This window comes from Rhyacophila brunnea, unplaced genomic scaffold (assembly GCF_057557595.1).
Source record: "Rhyacophila brunnea isolate RB1 unplaced genomic scaffold, BYU_Rbru_1.0 scaffold_5, whole genome shotgun sequence".
Classification (NCBI taxonomy): domain Eukaryota; kingdom Metazoa; phylum Arthropoda; class Insecta; order Trichoptera; family Rhyacophilidae; genus Rhyacophila; species Rhyacophila brunnea.
The window spans coordinates 11,599,074-11,619,344 of record NW_028233170.1 but is presented as its reverse complement, the minus strand read 5'-3'; positions in this window follow the sequence as shown (position 1 = coordinate 11,619,344).

The following is a 20,271-nucleotide window of genomic DNA, read 5'->3' as shown; positions in this document are numbered from 1 at the left end:
AAAAACAGAACAAAAATGTATCGAGGAAACAATAAATAACACATTTTATAAAAAGGCTTTCTACAAATATAGAACCTTTATTTGCGATACATTACTTGTGGAATTGGAGAAGAGAAATTAATCAGTAATATAATAATATATGTCAGAGGTATGTATATATTTCATGTTATTTCTCATGCAATATTGGTGAGACAGAGAAAAATAAGAGCTTTAAAAACTGAGTAGATAGTATCTACTCAAACTATATACTTACTCGATTCTTTAGTAATTAAGTTTTTTTAAGTAAAGAATATAATATATATTTTTCTATTCTGGTGAAGGCGCAATACTTGGTGTTGCATGTAGACCCACCAAATGATTAAATCCGTGTATATTATCCTTTTTAGACAACTATTCTATGCTAATACATATTGCACTATGCATAGAGGGAAGATGACAAAGTAAAAGTACTTACAACCAGTAAGTCTCATTAGGCAAGCTTAGTGCTACTCATTAGTACTCACTAGTATCAATAGCACCGCCACGTGTAAACAGGCCAAACCCTAATGATTACTACTAATTCACTATTATTGGGTGCATTAATGTCTACTAAATCCATGTAAAAAACAACTTAATGAATTTTAATTGCGAGGTGCTAATCATTATAGTAATATGTATATAAGTAAGAAGTTGATTCACGCTGTTGATTTAAGATCTATCATAAATAATTCACCCATCATGTGGGGAATAATGTCAAAAATTTGTTGCTGGTGAACAATTTGAGGTGACATGCGGAGGATGGATTACCGTGGAGGCAGAACATTAATGAGGCTAAGACTAGAATTGGGGTGTAGCATCATTGAAGAAGAAGAATAATTAATATAATGTAATGAGAAACTAAACACAATTTTATCTCAGTAAGCATGTTTGAAATGTTAATGTTTAAAATTAATAATAATATGTGTATTACCTAATTAAAAACCCATTAGTGATATAATTAGACAATTCATTTATATCACACTTGCATAATAACAGTCTAAATTTCTGTGAGATGATTTCAAAATGACTAGTAAACATCAGAGTTTAAACTTTTTGTATTACAATACCCGAACACAAAATGTGTTCGTAAATGCCTGCATAATATTATAGCGATTCAACAAAAACTTTGTTTCAAACCATTATTATGGAGTTTTACCAAATGTCATTGTTTCACTTTGATTACCTACTAACTTCCCTACTTTTTCACTACACTATTATCATTGGGACTTATTGCCTTTTGTGGTGTTTTAAGATTATATATTATGAATTATGATTAAGTATATAAACTTAATAAACGTCATATTAATTAATATTATTATTAATTATTTTCATTGTTAATTTAATGATGGAAATACATGTTATTATAAATAGCAGACAACTTCTAATGTTTACTTAAAACTTATAAGTATTATTAGTACATACTTATTCCACAGTTATTATTATTATATAACCAAAACCGGTTTTATCCATGGATATTTTCAATTGGTAACAATTTTTTTACAAAACGCCATATTTATAAAATTATTATTCTCAGGCCTCTGTTGACCACATCTTCACATAATACTAAATGGTAAAATATGGATATAAATACACACGCAAAACCTAAAATAACATCATGTAGTTATAAGTGTGATAAGTGCATACTAATTAATATTATAACTAAACATTTTAAGTAGTTTGTTAATTCTAATATAAATTTATAAATTTCAAATTAAAATTTGAAATTCAACTGATTAATGTTTATCAGAATATTAGTATGACTTCACTATTATTGACATCATTAACAAGAAGTTTCCTTACTATGTACTTGAAAATATCACTTCCCTATAAATTCAATATTGATTATAATGATAAGTTTCATATTAATTACATATTTTACTATTTACATATTCGTTAATTTCAACTCATCGTCATCAGCAGGGTGAAGATCTTCTCTAGATTCTATGTACCACCTTCCTCGGAACGTCTTTCTTACTACATCCTTCATACTTATTGAGTTCGTCGAATCAATTAGTTTTCAAGTAATACTGTGGTCGTTTTTTACACATTGGGTACAACTGTATGACCGCATATTATTATGTATTCTCTTTTGCGGTCTTACCGCGTTATGCCTAACATGCATGTTTTCATAAATCACGTGACACTACTTCACAACACGCACTTATTATAGGAGGTGACTTTTTAAGGTAGTATTGTGGATGCCTAAATACGCTTCGAGTCAATTTGGTTCTGCGAGCAACCTCGTCATACATATAGCTGTCATTAATTAATCTTACCATATATTTATATGCATCTACAAAGCTTTAAAAGGCGTAGTAACGCTGATAAAACTATATTATACGGCACGTATTTTATTTTAAATCCTTCAAAGGTATACTATTTATGGCGTAAATTTATAGTAGGTAGGTAAAGTCAGTGGCGGCTCGTCCATATGCACTGCCGAACTGCAGCACTCCCAAGCAAATTGAAAAAAAAAATGTAATTTTATAATATTATTATATGAAAATATCAATATTATTTAAGCGTATATTAAGCTCGCCCGCGCTATGGAATATGCTCGAGTAGGCGAAGAAGGAACACGAGGAGTGCGACTTGCATCTGGAGCTTGGTCTGGTACTTCCATTCTGGCAGTATTTCGTGTTGCATGCGAGTGCAGTGGCTCTGAGCCCAACGAGTCAGCTTTCGAGAGCAACGAAAGGGTGATAGACCTTTTTTCAAGGAAAAAAGACAGAATAATCAATTTTATAATGAAATAAAAATACATATAATGTTTAATTTTAATAATTTTAATGGTAATTGTAAATTATAATCCAAATAAACATTTATTTTTTTATTTGTAATCAACCGCAGCCTCCCAGATATAATATCCACGAGCCGCCACTGGGTATAGTACAATTTTCTGTTTAATATTTTATCCAAAATCAAAATAATAGTATTGTACTACAATTAGAGTTTGATTAGAAACACTACGACGTCAATAAGTATTTAACTCCTAAATAGATGATTTAAATGAGACATTTATATTTAAACATAGATACATTAATTGTAACTAATAATATCTATTCAAGAGACTTGTCACATGAATGATATGATTCATGAATAGAGATATTAAAGGATGTTTTATTATTGTCATATTATTTAACGACTCCTAATGACTAATTACCTGTGAAGAGGCATGACTATTGATATCAAAAGTGCTTCTGGAAGAAGAAATAAGACCAATCCCTATCTCACGGTCGAGTGCTCAATCAATTACTCACCTCTTGTTCGGGCGTGTCAGTTATTATTTCTATACAGAAGGCCAGAGATGTAATGTTAAAATCATTATGAGATTTAATTTCGAATTAAGATTTTTGAGTGCGAAGATTGATAAGATTTAAGCCATGGATTTTAAGCCCTTGGGTAATAATTATCACTTCTTGGAAGACGCTGCAAGACTTGTTATAACGTGTTTATAATAACCATTTAATCTTCGTGTTTTTAATTCTTTCTCCCTAAGGACATTATCAATAAAAAAAGATATTTTTAATCAGGTTATAATACAGAATTAAATACAGTTAAGTATATCAAATGTTTTTGGATGGCGAGAAATAATAATTTTAATATTATGAAACCTTCTTTTTGTATTTTATTCGACACTGAATGTAATTAAGTATTATCTTCTTACACAAGAGTTAAAAATGTATTACGTAGTATTAGCCGAAATATATATCAGAAATTCTTTTTATTTAATTTAGTATACCTATCACTGAGGTGGTGTAACTTTACCACAAATTAAAAATTGTAGGTACCTACTTAATCCTTATGAGTATACTTTTATATAATATTACTAGTAAGTACATCAATATTCGTCTATATTATTCAGGTTTTTTTATAAACTTTCATGCACCACTACAATGATAAGCCTTGACCGAATTTTGGAAAATATAATGATAAATCAGGAATTCTCAACCGGTGGTAAGCGTACAGCCGTAAAAAATTGAATCAGAAATTCATTTTCTTCAAACATTCAACATCAACTTACTAATATTTGAAAATTTAATTTAAGTGCCAAATTTGTATAGGTAATCATGTGTTTAAAAAATCTTATTACTTTTGTATTTTTCCGCTAACACTTTCTTGTGAGGGTTAGCATATCTACTCAAGTAAGGATATATAAATATAACTAAAGGCTTTGTATTTACATACATATTTAGTAAATCCTTTTTTTTCTTTTAAATAAATGAAATTTAGCTTAATTAGTTTTTACAGTCTCCATATTTTTATGACATAAACTTAATACGATTTTAGCTATTTAATTCTGTATGTAAAATGAATCAAATTTTTCTCAAACGTTTAGTTAAATACGTAGTTATCATATTTTTAATCGTATTTTCTAATATTTTTGAAGTTATATTTCTTTTGGCGAGTTTGGGAAATCAGATCATAGTGTATTTTTGGCGTGTGACTGAATCACATAATTTATTTTTTCACACGAAAAAAAACGCACTCTATTGGATTCGAACCACCGATTATTCGATTATCAGCCGAACGCACTACCTTTACGCCACAGTATGATACTGCAATCGTGACGATTATACAGTATAATATTGTAGTAGTTTAGAATTGTTCCGTTGCCTAGGCAGCGAAATTATTATTGTCGGCTATTTGCAATTCCTTACGTAAACAAACGATTAAACGTCAGTTGGTACTTTAAAAATAAAAACAACGAGAAACCATTATATAATTTAGTAATATAAGTTAAAGTGTACAGAAATAAACCAACGGCGTTCCAATAAGCGGTTCTTTTTCTTGAGTGTGTAATTTAACAAGATAATTAAGAGCTAGTCAAAGAATCTAGTTTATCACAAGTTTTGTTTTTGTTTTGTTACGCCAAAGAAGTACCTATAACTTCTAACGCGCGTACATAAGTACACACACCGATTTTTTTAAAATTAAGTATAATAAAAGCTATGTTTTTATTAATGACACATCAATTTTAGTTTTGGTGGTTCACGTTTTTAAAACGATTGAGAACCGATTGATTTTACTAATAAATGTGTCCTATTTATAAAAAATTAGTTGCAGCTTGTACTACTATTATGTATGTATCGCTATTGCTTGTTCTTGCACATTCCATGCAAATATCACGAACAAATCCTTAGTAATATTAATTTTCATAACCAATATCAATATCACAACAATTAGCGCAATATCGCTTTACCAAAACATCAACATGTCTGCGGTATGGCGTCAACTTCTTTACCTCAGATCTTCCCAACCGGTGTGCCGCGATATATTATTGCATGCAGTAATAAATAATAAAGATTTTTATATTATCACCATTAATAAGATCATATTTTAACGTTTCTTGACCAGAAATCTCTAAAAGCACATTCAAGATAATATCTCAGGCATAAAAACAATTGATGTTCAATAAGACAAAGGTGAGTAACCTTAGACTATAGATACATCTAGACGCCACCCGTTGCATTGCTAAATGAAGCCGCGTGCCTTGCGTTTGGTTTGTGGGCGAGCGAACGCATTCGTCTACAAATGTTCGAGACCATAGACCATTTCGCTATTGCTCGCCCAAAGTGCTCGCACTAGACGCTCAGAATTAAAATATAATTTACGTTATATAGTATTTTTAAGCGGTCAAAATTCAACCATTAGATAAATATATCCATAATTTAAGTTATTTTAAAGAAACACTAGGTCACTGATATTAAAATAAATAATAAAATACAAATAAATTATCACGAACATGTATCAACTTACCTATGAAACGTAATACCATCTTCTTGCTTATCAGTACGGCTACCACATTTTAAGGCAACACACAGAACCATCTTTTCTACTTAATTAACTAAAAATATTTACTACTGACTTTATGTTTAACACAAATAATAGCAATTTTAGCAACACGAGCTCGCAAGTTATCGACGCTATGTGAAGCGTTTCGCCTCGATTTGATGGCGATACTTTTGGAAACTAGCTCACACTTATGTAGACCTTTAATCTTACTCTAGCGCGTGTCGCAGAGATTGTAAGGGTGCCGAATACTTTCTCACTCGCACTCATACATCGTTTTTGTCCAGACCTTGTGAGTAACCCTTTGAAAGAACTACCAATCATTATAATATTTTTAATGGCGATCCAATTTTAAAAAAATCTTTAATTTCAAAATAAACTAATAAATAATAATAATAATAAATAGTATCTACGATTATATTATTAATTACCGGTCAATATATAGTTTTCAGACATTTTTGCTACACATACATAATTATGGAGAATACTAAACCGAAAATCTGTTTTTACACAAATTTAATTTATATGGTTAAATTTTTAGAATGTCACATTTAGTGTCCTTATAGTGAGTAAACAAAAATCATTCCGGGACGATGTTACAGCCCTTTTTTGTATGGTAATTAGTGAAAAATATCTGACTTTTTATAGAAATTGCTGTTGTGTAATATTCCAAATTTATACTTACATTATTTTATCTTGGCAATATCAATATCATATTATGCCTAGTTCAGACCGAGATACATTGGTTCGGTGAACATGGAACGTTATATGCAAACAGTAACCTAACATGTCATGATACAAATAACCTTTAATTTTTGTTTTCCGATGCAGATGGGAAACATTGAACACTATATACATATATGTTCATGGTCTGAACTAGGCTTTATGCTATTACTAAAAAAAACTCTATTAGAAATAAGATGGGTACACTTATATTTTTCAGATGAAATATAATATAAATTATGGTACTTGTCTGTTTCCTTGTACCTAAGTAATTGTATATATTTTAAAGTTTAAACAAGTAGGTAGGTACATAGTTCAGTGTGTCATGAAAACTATTTTCAATAGTGTGCCGTTATAACAAAAAGTTGGGAAGCGCTGACCTACCTGTTTTGTGTAATCATGTCAGTACCGACTCGAAGAAGACACAAGAATATTATGAACATTACTGTTCTTCGGGACGCCATATTGTCGTGGATTCTCGATTGTAAGATGTATTTATTATAGTCAGATAAGACGAGAGGAATGCAGTCGGTATTCTGGTGCCTCAAGCCATCGACGGAATCCCTGCTCGGCAAATACCTCTTCATTCCGAAGAAATTCATGTTGACACTGTGTCAACTTTGTGACAATGTCTTTGAAAGTCACACCCAAACCAGCGGGAGTTTATTACCATCTTTGATACATCTTGTTATTATTAAACATCACAATAAATTATGCATTAAAAAAGTCTTGTGTTTTCTACAACAAAAGATTTTATTGACGTATGCTACATAATTATTGCAATCTATAGATGAAAATAATTACAAGATAAAAATAACTTTTTATATACTTACAACGTTTTTAAATTTTCTGTTAAATTATTATGCTCAATATTCTCAAACTTGTACTTGATAAATGAAGTAAGTAAAAAACAAACATACAAATAAAGAATACTGAAATGTCATTTTGACATTTCATTTTGATTTCCATAGTAACGCACGTATATATTAATAATTTTGTTGCTAGGACAACCCCCTTAGCAACCAATAATAGTCTTTAACTTTTTACGGATTTTTCTAAAATAACTTTCCATACAAAACAGAATTAACTGAACATGAATTCAATTCTGCTTAAAGATTATTAAAAGTATTAAAAGAATGCATTGGCACCGTGTTTTAAAATATTCTAAATGTTTCAAATGTCTAGCTAGTCGGCAAGTTAGTTAAAAATCAATTGCAAGATTTGTACTGGACAAACAACCACCGGACAAACAAGAATACGAGCTAATAAAAACGTTGTAAAAAATATTTATACTCAATTTAATTCTGCAGCTCTGTATGACAAAATTTATACTTTCATTTATTACACATTTACTAGTATGCCTACTACAGTGGAGGTAGGCAGATTATGCGTGGCTTAAGAGCGGCGAATGAAAGAACGAATATAAATATTACAACTTTTGAGAACAGTGCCGAATTTCTATAAAGCAGATGATGTAATACGATAATACCCATTGTAATACATATTGTTAAGGCAGTTTATCGCACAGGAAAATTTTTCTCAGAAGTTCCTCCAAACCTATCAAACCTCAAACCTTCGCATACCTAAAACCATTACTGTTTGTGAGTAGATTTAGTAGAAATGCTCAAATTTTCAGTAGATTGTGTATGTGTTAATGTAAGAATTTTGATGTATTTGTCTGTAAGTTAACCGAAAATAAACAATACACTAGGTAAGTTGTTAGGTACCTACCTAATAAGCTTGCAGACAATTTTAAACTAAAAATAAAAGGGGACGGTATTCTAAGTCTGCTTATTAACTGCGGTACTTTTGCTAGAGACGTCACTGACTTACTATGTCATATTATTATTAACTCTCTACTCCGCTTAGTGTCTCGTTAAAAACGTTGATTTGTGAAAAATATTTAAATAAACACGCAATTTATTTAAAATTATCGAACCTTCTGATTCACATTTAAAAAGTATCATATATCTTTTTTTTTTCGACCATGTCCGATCCTAATAGGATCATAATGGGCCTCCACAAAGTAGATGTTTGAATTAACAGATTTTGATTTTTTTTTTCACGTAATATTAAGTATTGTCCTCACTTGAGTTGACAATGTCATAAAATCCACTATGCACGTTAACTCGTTCATTAAATTATAGAAAAAAAGGATAAACTGAATAAAATAATTATCTTTTATTTTATCCGGAATATAAATACCTACACTGGATTTTAGAATATTCAATTATTTTCATTGACAATACAAAAACAAACATACATATTAGAAAAAAAATAGAGAAAATTCATGAATAGATTGATCTGATCTGATCTGATGGATTAATGGATAAGAGTTTTATCCGGAGAGTGAATGATGTGAGTTCGAATATGATTCGATCTAACTTTTTTCTGATTTTTTTTTCTATTAAGTATAAAGTAATGTAATTTCGATGAATTAAGTTATTTTCACTGTGTGGATGCAGTTGGCAACACAAAAATTTGTCAACCACCTATTTTTCTTACCCAACACCTTTAAGTGAGCGTATGAGCTTATATTTACGAAAGAATTTAGTTTTTATGGTTACAACACGAAAACATCTTTCAATAATAATAATTATGGCGTTGATAATGTTATCAACATTATTAAATTAGTCCATTATATCAACTTCAGAGTTGAGACAGGTCTCGATTGCCGCCATTTTATGGTTTCCCGCCAGATTAAATATTGAAGAAAGTGAACGTAAAATAATAATATGTAATCGTCTTATCTACGAAGTTATTAAATAAATCAGACATAAGATATAATTATTTACGTATCTTTGGACTAAACGGAATGCAGTTGACTTGTTTCTATATTTGCATACCAGCTTAATAATTTATATGTCATTTACTTTTCCTAATGTAAACTTCAACAGTAAAGCTAGTTTATTGTAAACAGCTCCCAACTTTATGATATTTTTTTTAATAAGTAAGTATTCGAAATAAATTGAAATAGCGTTTTCAATAGTATATCAAGTAAAATTTTGCTTTCGTTCATTTCCATTTCATACCTATTATTTGCGTCGGAAATAATTCTTATTTTAAAATACTCGTGTAAAAAGTTTCATGCTAATAAATTTATCTATACAGGTTTATTCACAATAACAGAATATTGGCAATTCAATGAATTTGAATAAATTGGTTTAATTCAGACTGAATTAATGTATGTATTTCTTTTTCCAATTACGTATATACAAGGCGGCTATCGGCGGTAGTTTAACATATTTATCTATTGAGGCGGTTAATTGTTACAATAAGTTAACCGTCTAAACTGCCAAAAAGTGTTATGTTTTAACAACCCCTCTCTTAGCTGTGTTAATTTTTGGAACCAGATAGTTTTGACAATTTAGAGAGTTTAGACGGTTAATTTATTGTAACAATTATAATACCTCAATGCATAAATATGGGCGGCTCTCGTAGTGCAGTGGGTAAGGCGCTGACCTTCCGCCCGAGAGTTCTGGGTTCGATTCCCGGTGAGGACAACAAAAATGTATGTGATTGTCCAAAATTACTAACAACCACCTTGTACAAAAAAGCAATGACATGGTTATTAATAATTCTTAAAAAAAATGATAAACTACCGTCAATAGCCGTCTTGTGTATGGAATGGAGTCTATAGACCCACAGGTGTATATTAGTAGTGTCATTTACATGTGCTCTTTTATTCTTCAGATGCTGCGTAAGTACATTTTTATATGACGTGTCAGAATAATGCATGCGATACATGGTCGTAATTGAGTTCCTATCTATTTTTCTATGAGAGTGTCCAAATTGAAATAATTATTATTTATTATATATAAAAATCGTATTCTCGATGTATAATCGACACTTCAGACACATTAAGGCATCATCTCATAAAATACATTTCATAACTGGAAGCCTCTAATTTTATATTGAATAATGTTCACAGTAAACCACTGATTGAGGTACTTGAATCGTCAGTAGGCACAGTAATTTCTATAGTAGCCTAATGAGCCATAGACAGCGGTATGCTGACAGTATAATTTCTACCATAAACTCTTAAAAGCGGTAATGTTCTAACAAAACTTTTATGGCCTCAAAAAATCTTTAAGTGTTGTAGTTAATGTGAACAGAAAAGTTATTAGAACGCAATCTCGTCAAGATATTTATAATGGCGTTAATAAATATCATAGATTCGAATCATTTCGTTGTCGCAATACATTTTTTTTTATCTCGTAACACCAATCCTGTTTAAATAATATTACCAACACAGGTTATTCAATTTGTATTTTTGTAGAAGTGCTGGAGATAAACGAAACCAGTGACCAGTGTAGCCAACTGTTATTAAAAAAACAAGCGAAATACGATAAGAAAATTTCGCCAGTAAGCAGAAAAAAATACGAAAATAGCATTTCAAAAAAGTAAATCATAATTAATGTAATCATTGTTTTACGAGACCTTAGATTAATTAAGACAACTAAAAATAAATGGGAACTTTGCCCGTGATTTATCATCCCCTATCGGAGGTCGGTCACCATCAGGACGATCTTTGCTCTATCATGCGATATCCGGAAAAGTATGGTAGAGCTGCAGTATCAATAATGGAGGTTCGCTATTAACTGTGATGTCATCCTACGTTTGCAATTGGTATTTTTTTTTTAATAAAAAGTTGGAGAATCTACACCTTTGTCTTCTTGTGGCCGAGGTACTGAAGATATCTGGTTTAAATAATATGTTATATATATTTCATTTTTTAGAAATAAGATGCAAACAACAAGTAAATTTGTGTAACATTCCAACTGTTTTATGAGGAATTTTAAGCTAGATTTAATGCCATACGCCAAAATTATGTAAGTATATAATATATTTTGCTAGCTGGATGTTTATTTAAAAAAATGCTAGAATTGGCAAGATAAAACTTTTGCAATGCTGCAAGCGATATTAGAAAGAATGACTTTTGCTTTTTGACTTTTGCTGAAATGCTTTGTATAAAAAGTTTTTATTTGTTCTGATTACATCTTCATGAACTTAATATTGTATAAATGGTTATTATTTTCATAGTAAGGTGTGAAATTTTTAGGTTTTGGTTTGACTTTTCTATCTTCAAATGCTAAAAATAATAAACAAAAATAAATTGCAATTTTTGGTTTTAAAATAATGATAATGGATCATTTGAGAATAAGGCCTAATTTAATTTATAGAATGGTAAAAATAGCTTTGAAACTTTCAAGGTTGTTTATGCTCGGAATCAAACCCACATTGAAAAAATTACGTACATTTTTGTTGCCATCGAACCCACGCCCACGACTTTCAACTACGCCATCATAATGTTTATTATTATTACAGTTTTAAATAATAATAAATATTATTGTGTACCCTTTTTTCTTCAGCATTACTTAAATTAATAATTTTATTACAAAAACAACATTTAGTAATATTAATGAAACACCTACCTACTTGCAGTTAATTAAAAAAAGAATCTGGCAATAAACACATCACTACGATTGGTCAACTACGCATTTCTTCGAAAATATATTAGTCTTTCGGGAATTTGTCTTTAGACACAAATGCATTTTTGGGAATTCGAACAGGAATGTTATTGATGTGAAAAAAGCAATGGTCATCTCTATGAGATTAATTAAGGCGGCCGAAACGCGTTCACTTTTATCGGCTTTTTTATCTATCGCTTCTCACGGGAATTTCAAACACTGTATATATTGACAAATGTTGGAATATCCACTTTTTACAGAAGAAATTTAATATAATTTCTAATACTTTTTTCTGAAAACAATAAATCGATGTTTTATTCGATTTAGATACGTGAAACACAAAAATGCAGAAAGTAACCATGCTTATCTGTATACTTAGGTACTTACTCTAATAGGCTATTAAATGCATTTGCAGATATTCTTCTATTGTATTTGGTTTAAAAATTAATTTGACGAGTTTATGTGATCGGTGAATTAGTATCATTATTAAAATAAAATGTCCGTTTGTATAAATAAATGTTCCCTTCAACATCGTAACACCTACTTCTTATCTAAATAATTGCAAGTTAATACTTGACACCACCTGCGCATGCATTTTTTGAAAAGTCACTGACGTTTAGGAAACCTAAACAAACAACTGGAATTATGTATGGCAATATCTCAGCTAGTAATTAATTATTATTGTATAATATATCACGTTTATAATACATATTACATCGTATATTCTATATCGAATAACGGTAAATGGACCAGAAGGCAAATAGAATGTAAAAAGACCATGACTTTTTTGAGGTTTTTTTAATGGCGAGAATAAATATATTTTTAATTCTTTGGCATGCCACAATATATTCCATTTATATTCTTATTTTAATATCTGAATTTTTACATTGATATAAGGTCGTGTTGGTGTAATAGTTGCGTATACCCGTAATTAATTTCTAGAAAATAGGATATACGAATATTTGACTCAATACGACTACGAGCATTTAAATGCAAGTAAAAAACTACGGCGGCGTTAGATTAAACTAAAAATGAGAGTAAAGCAATAAAATTGTGTGACAGATCCCTTTCTTTGGCATTTAAACCTAAAAGGCTTTTAAATACACATTATTTTTATCGAACTGCATCGAGATAACTATCAAGATGATAGGTGTCTGTGCATCAGTATTACATAAACATGAAAAAATTACGATGAAATCTGCTAATTTATAACCTAATTTTACAATAAAGTTTTATCGGTCGATATAAAAAATCGACATTCCGTTTTTAAAATGGACAGAAGCCTATCACGGTGTATTTAAAGATTTATACTATCATAATAATAATCATAATAAAGCATCCGTTGACATTTTTATACTATTGACATTTTTTTTATAAATTACATGTTTAAATAAAAACGACACATATTCAGTTCGAGCAGTTTTCTACTGAAATAAAATTTTTGTTTTCTATGAATATAATGCCATGAGAAAGCAATAAGTAATACCATTTGACGTTAGCTTTGTGCCAACATATCACCACACCCTTGGAATTGTTACGTTTTATAACATTGTAATTAGGGATTCCAATCCCGGGATCTCGAGCTATTTTCGATACATATGAATCCCGGGATTGATAAACATAATCCCGAAACTTTCGAGATTGATTTTTTTATCATTTTTTATGGAAAATAAAATAAAAACGAAAATATAATAGAAAAAATACTTTTAATAACAAATAACTACATTAGAAATAAACTGAGTTTGAATGAAATTTGATTTATACCCATGTGTAAGTTGCCGATTCATTTTATTTTTTCACATAAATTAATAAAAATGAGAAAGATTGGAAAAAAACAATGCTTTGACTATTAACTAAGTAATTCCACCATGATCTCATACGTTTTACGGCAGTTTCATATTTGGCTGACTAATTAGATTTATGAAGCGAAAAGGCCATAAGTACACCATGATTTGCTTTAATATTTTAAGTCTCGCTAACCCATTCATGAAGTCTTTACTATCGGAACAGCAATCTCATATTAAATTCACATTATTATTTATATTACAATATTGTTTACTCCATTAAACTTATGTATTTCCAAGATTGAACGTATACAATATTAACAATAAATGTCTTAAATAGTATAAATTATATTAGATCTATTTACGACCGATTTTATCAATGTTATTTGTAAATATAAAAAATTATAATATCAATGGAAAAAATGCCAATCCCGGGATTGTCAAATTGTAATCCCGAAATCCCGGGATCAGAATTTTGGCTCGAGATTGGATTCCCTAATTGTAATAATATAATATTTACGACATACACTTTACTCGTATCTCTTTTTTCTCTTTTACATAAATTCTTTGATTTTCTTTTTGCTTACTAATTATCTAAAAATTAAAATAATCTTATCGATTGGGATTACAAAGCTTACCAAAATAATAATAATTTATGCACAATATGTAAATTATTTGATTTATTGAACATACATAATTTTTAAAACACTTCTGAGAAAATATAATATTATATAACCATTAGAAAAAATCTTTTTGGAAAAAGTAAGACACCCCGCAGGAATCGAACCTGCATATCTCGGGTATCGCGCCCATGTACATAAAACCACTATGCTAAATGAGTGATACTTAATTATGACTAATTTTAACTAATATGGCTTTTAATACTCGCCGAAGTGCTTTGAATCAAAGTAGGTATTAGTTTAATTACTAACCGACGTCACGGATCACTTCAAGATTATTTTTTTTGTAACTTACTTGAAGTTTGTGTTGATTATGTTTACTTACTTTACTTCGCATAAACTTAAATTTAGCATACGTATAACATTATTATGAACGAGAAGGGATTGATAATTTTACCAGGTGTAGATACTTACTAGTTACTAGTGATCGCCCACGATAAAAATAAACAGTTATATAGAATGAAGAAGTAGTAATACGTTTGATTAAATAATGAATTTTCTAGGCACTTGCTTATTGTTGCAAGTACCTACATTATTTCTGAAAAGCTTCTTTTAAGATAAAAATCAACTATGTTACCACGGTTAGAGTTGGGTTTCGGGAATTCTCGAGAAATTTTCAAGATTTTCCATCCCGAATCTCGAGAATTGAAATTTTTAACATTTCGGGAAATCCCGGATCTCGACAATCTTTTCTCGGGATTCGGGATTTCCTTCTTATCAAACATTGATTGAAAAAACGATTTTCTATATGAAAAAAGGGAACAGAAAACACAAAACGTTCAAAGACTCATCGGTGCATTTACCACAACTAACCAACATTGACTCAAAATAAGCGCAATTTTTACAACATCAGGGAATGTTGTGTCTCAAAAGCGTACGCGATTGTCAGATGCAGCGATTGTGTTTTTTGAAATTCTATTTTAATAAGCAATGTTTTGAATTATTTTTGTTTTCTTACTTCTATATAAATAATAAAACGTATTTTTTTTAATGACAGAGTATCTGTTTTTACACTGATTTTAGGATTTTTACAAGCTTTATTTAAATTTCCGGATATCTAGAGAATTTTTTTCTAGAAATCCCGAATCTCGAGAATTCGAAATTTCATCATTTCGGGAAATCCCGAATCTCGAGATTGAGATTTTCTCGGAAAATACACTACTCTAACTACGGTACTTATAATATTCATAAATTCTACCAGTATATACCAGTGTTTTTTTTGTTGTAACCTAATAAATTAACAGGCGGACATATACTCCAATTTTATACTATACCTATATAATAGACTTTTGATTGACGTACTAATAATTATTGTATTGAGAACAATATATGTCCCATTGTAGTATAATAATATGTAGATATATCAATGTATAGAGGCAGTGTGTCACTTTACTAATATTATATACTATGATTCAAATTCAAATAATTCGTACCGATCAATTAATCTACTTGAATTTAGAAATAGGGTGTAAATTCTCTTTAGCATTACAACATCTTAACAAAATAGCTTATAATCAACCCCTTTTAAAATTCTCTTGTGCTACCTAGCACATTTTAGGGGAATTTTATTTTCCATTTGTAATTTAGCGGTATCACAGTACATGTCATATCAAGTGCTAAATAAAAGCCTCTCCACATTAATTACTTTTTTAAACCGCAATTGGCTCCGCATATTTTTATAGAAATTATTACAAAATAAAGATTTTTTATATTAGAACTCTTTGTAGTAATTATTTTAGAACATTTTTAATACGGTTGATTTTATAACTACATTGTATGTAAATAAACAAGGCTTAACCTGATACGTTGGTTATTTACTTATAATTAAAATTTTCATATAAATGACCATAGTTCCTTGGTAAATAAAATTGATATCACAATATTAAGCTATATAGAAATGAATCTTATAATCATGGACGCCACACATCCTGAAGCGGGCCTCCATGCCAGGATCTATGGCGGCCTCCCCTACCCATCGCTAAGGTTAAGGGAAGTGTGATTTTTAACAGTAGTATTCCCCAAGTGATTTACACGAAAGGGATTTCGTGTATTTTTGGCGATTTTTGATTTTTTAACTTGTCGGCACTCCGCATATTATTACGAAGCACTGATCACGACCTCCTTTTATTGTAATCAAGTAATATCTAACCCTTCGCCATATTGGATAAAAAGCTGTTTTATAAGTCAGGAAATACGCTAAAAATAAATATAAAATAAAATTCTACACGCGAATTCTCATTTAATTATACCAATCATCATAATTATCACATCAAATTACGTCGCACGGTCATATATTTTGAGATGCTAATAATCAATAAGGAAAATGTATATTTGTAGTGTGCTTTTCTCACTTAACTGGTCGACCCGCCACGACGGGCACCCTATAAGCCCGAGCCCTCAGGCTAGAGCCCTGTCAGCCCCCCCTTGTGGGCTAGTACTTAGTAACTATTTTACAACGTTTTTATTAGCTCGCATTCTTGTTTTTCCGATGGTTGTTTGTCCAGTACAAATCTTGCAATCGATTTTTAACTAACTTCCCGACTAGCTAGACATTTTAAACTTTTAGAGTATATCAGAACACGATGCCAATACATTCTTTTAATACTTTTAACCACCTTTAAGTAGAATTGAATTCATTTTCAACTAATTCTGTTTTGTATGAAAAGTTATTTCGGAAGAAATTCGTTTAAAATTAAAACACTATTATTGGTTGCTATGGATCTGGGGTCCTAGCAACAAAATTTTTATATACATGTACGTGCGCTACTATGGAAATCAATATGAAATGTCAAAATGATATTTCAGTATTCTATATTTTGTTTGTTTTTTATTTACTTCATATCAAGTACAAGTTTGAACATATTGAGCATAATAATTCAACAGGAAATTTAAAAACGTTGTGTATAAAAAGTTTTTTTTATCATGTAATTATTTAGTTTCACTTTCATATTATGTAGAGGATTTTTTTTATATGTATTATATTTTGATCTGAATGGATATCATTAAATGATGTTGTTATTAAAACATTTTACTGGCATAATAAAGAATTATCAGAAGGTGTCAGGCTTACCAATCGAAGATACATTATATATTTTTAAGTCACGTTTTTATGGTAGCGATATTACAATAAGATTTTTTTAGAGGATTTACGTTTCAAGAATAAAAATATCCGATCGCAGCAGTCACGAACAGACAGGCATCCACAATATGACGTATGACACTAATAAGACGTTATTATATGGAGCCCATGTATGGAGGAGTGATGTGGTATCCCGCGACAGCCTCATCTCTCTGACTTCCTTCCTTAATTTGAGGGTATTGAACTTCATCATTGGTAGGATGAATCATTATAGCTGCCTATGAATTATTTAAATACTCCACTTATGAGAGATGAGTATCGATTATAAATTCATATTCACTTCATTACCATAAAATCAAATCATCTTCAAACAGAATAATAGCAAAAGCTACGTTTTGAGTTTCAGAGTATCGCCGGTTTATTTAATCATCACCACCAACAACTGGCATCGATTCACTGCTGTACGAAGGTCTCTCCTAGTTACGTTTGCTCTTATCGATGTCTAGTTATTATCTGAAATTTAATTGATGAGTTAAACGATCCAGCGAGTTTTAGGCAGCATTTTTCTTGCCAGATCAAGCATTTTTCGATAGCTTGCAAAAAATACATTTAGCTTATGGTGTTTTTATAAGCGTTTTTTAATGCCTTCAACAGCTTTAAATGTACTGAAAATAAGCTAGATAATAATATATAGTTTATTTCCTCAGATTGAAGGTGAGTCGGTACTTGAGAAATAAAACAATGAAAAATTAGGAGCATTCTTGGCGTCATAGTGTTATAATATAATGGTATCATATATTATAATTTTATGTGTGGTTAGGCATGTTGCATTGGATTGACGATTATCATGGATTCCACTCTCTGGTATTACCTATTTATTACTTATCGTCGGTTGTTGTATTAATTAATTATTTTTTGTCAATTTTGAAATGAGTTTCTGAGAAAATGTGGTGTGATTTTTTTGCACTTTTTTCGATAGGCAAAAAAGTAAGTAGGTACCTATTGAAATTTTATTTTCACAAAGTCTGGCGTTTTTTCCTGCCTAATAGCTTGTTTTCGTACCCCGTCTGGCATCTTTTTGTCAACGACAGTTGGAAATACTGGTTTTAAGGCAACCGTAAGAACGTTTAGTAGTATTTCAGTATCACTATAAATAGTATAAATGAAGCGCCTAGTTTCAAAACCCCCTAAAACGATTTAGGTAGTTCTGAGAAAAATGAGAAAAAATCATATCTATTAAATCTGTGAACTTTATGTATTTATTTTTTAATTCGTTAAATTCTAAAGAGTATTTTGGCTTTCCATTTTAGCGGTTTTTGAAAAGCACACCCAACCATTTTAGCGGGTTTTGAAATTTAACCTAATTTTTGATCATACGTATTGACGAATTTTGGCGTTTTTTTAAAGTTCAATCTTAGACCATCATATAGTTCACAAAAATATCCATCTAACTACATGTTACTCAATTTTTTTCAAAAACCGTTTTAGGGGCTTTTGAAACTAGGCGCTTTAAATGGTCGCACACCTCCATATTACTGTTATTCTTCGGCTTGGCTACCCCTGTCGGACAGTGCACTCTTGTCATCCTTTGTATCCTTGATATTTTGTATTTTTTCGTATTATAAGCAACATGCACATTTTGATGCCACGTTACACTAATTTACACTACTCATATATTTTGAATTTCACTTACATTCATGGTCCATGATATTTATTATCAGAGATATACGATATACGATTGATATTATATATTATAATATTTTCATATGGCCAATTAATAGTATTACTATTGGTAAGTAGAGAACGGTGTATGTAGGCTGTTAAGTTCAGCCGTAAATAGTGCACATTAAACTTTGTCAGTCATACGTATTTATTTTCCTTGAAATTAGACTGCATTTTACAAATGGTGTTGGTTAGTTTTTAAAATTCAATTAAACCCTGCGAAAACTAAGCCATAATAGATAATAGTAAAAAAAATACTCTTCTATCAATAAAATATCTAAAATGATGCAATTAAATCATACATAACTTTGGATATTATTTAGATAGAATAATATTTTTGTATCTATTATAGTTTGGTTTGGGCGGGGCTTAATGAATTAAAAAAATGAACCAACAATATGTGTAATATGTATTTTTAATCCAACGAAAACGAATAAGTATGAATGAAAAAGTGTGCTGAATTGTCGTATCACCCAAAATATACCAAAACTAGTATGGCTTCCTTTAGTTAGGGTTCAATTGCTTTTTAAAAACTAACCAACACCGTGTGTAAATAATTATAGTCTTACCTCAATAAAAACAAATGCGTATGTCTCACAAAGTTTAATGTGCATTATTTATGGCGGATCTTAACAGCCTACCTCCACCCTTCGCTACTGCAGTATTAGGTATGTATTTTTCATCACCGTTTATTATCGAATGAAGATCATTAGCTTTTACAATATTGTGTATTTTTTCGCCCATATCTATAAAATAAAATAATGTGTAATTTGATTACTTGAATGAAGCTAACAAATTATTAAATTGTATGATTCTATACTATACGTGAGTCTGTGGGTACTAGATTTTAAAGAGTCCCAAAATAAAAAGAAGTGAACAAAAAAATAAAACAGTTATTATGGTTTAATAGGCATAATTTTTTTTAAAGATTTGAAAAGATTGTTGCTTTTATTTATTTGATATTTCGACGAAAACATTTGATATTTTATTGCGACGTGTTC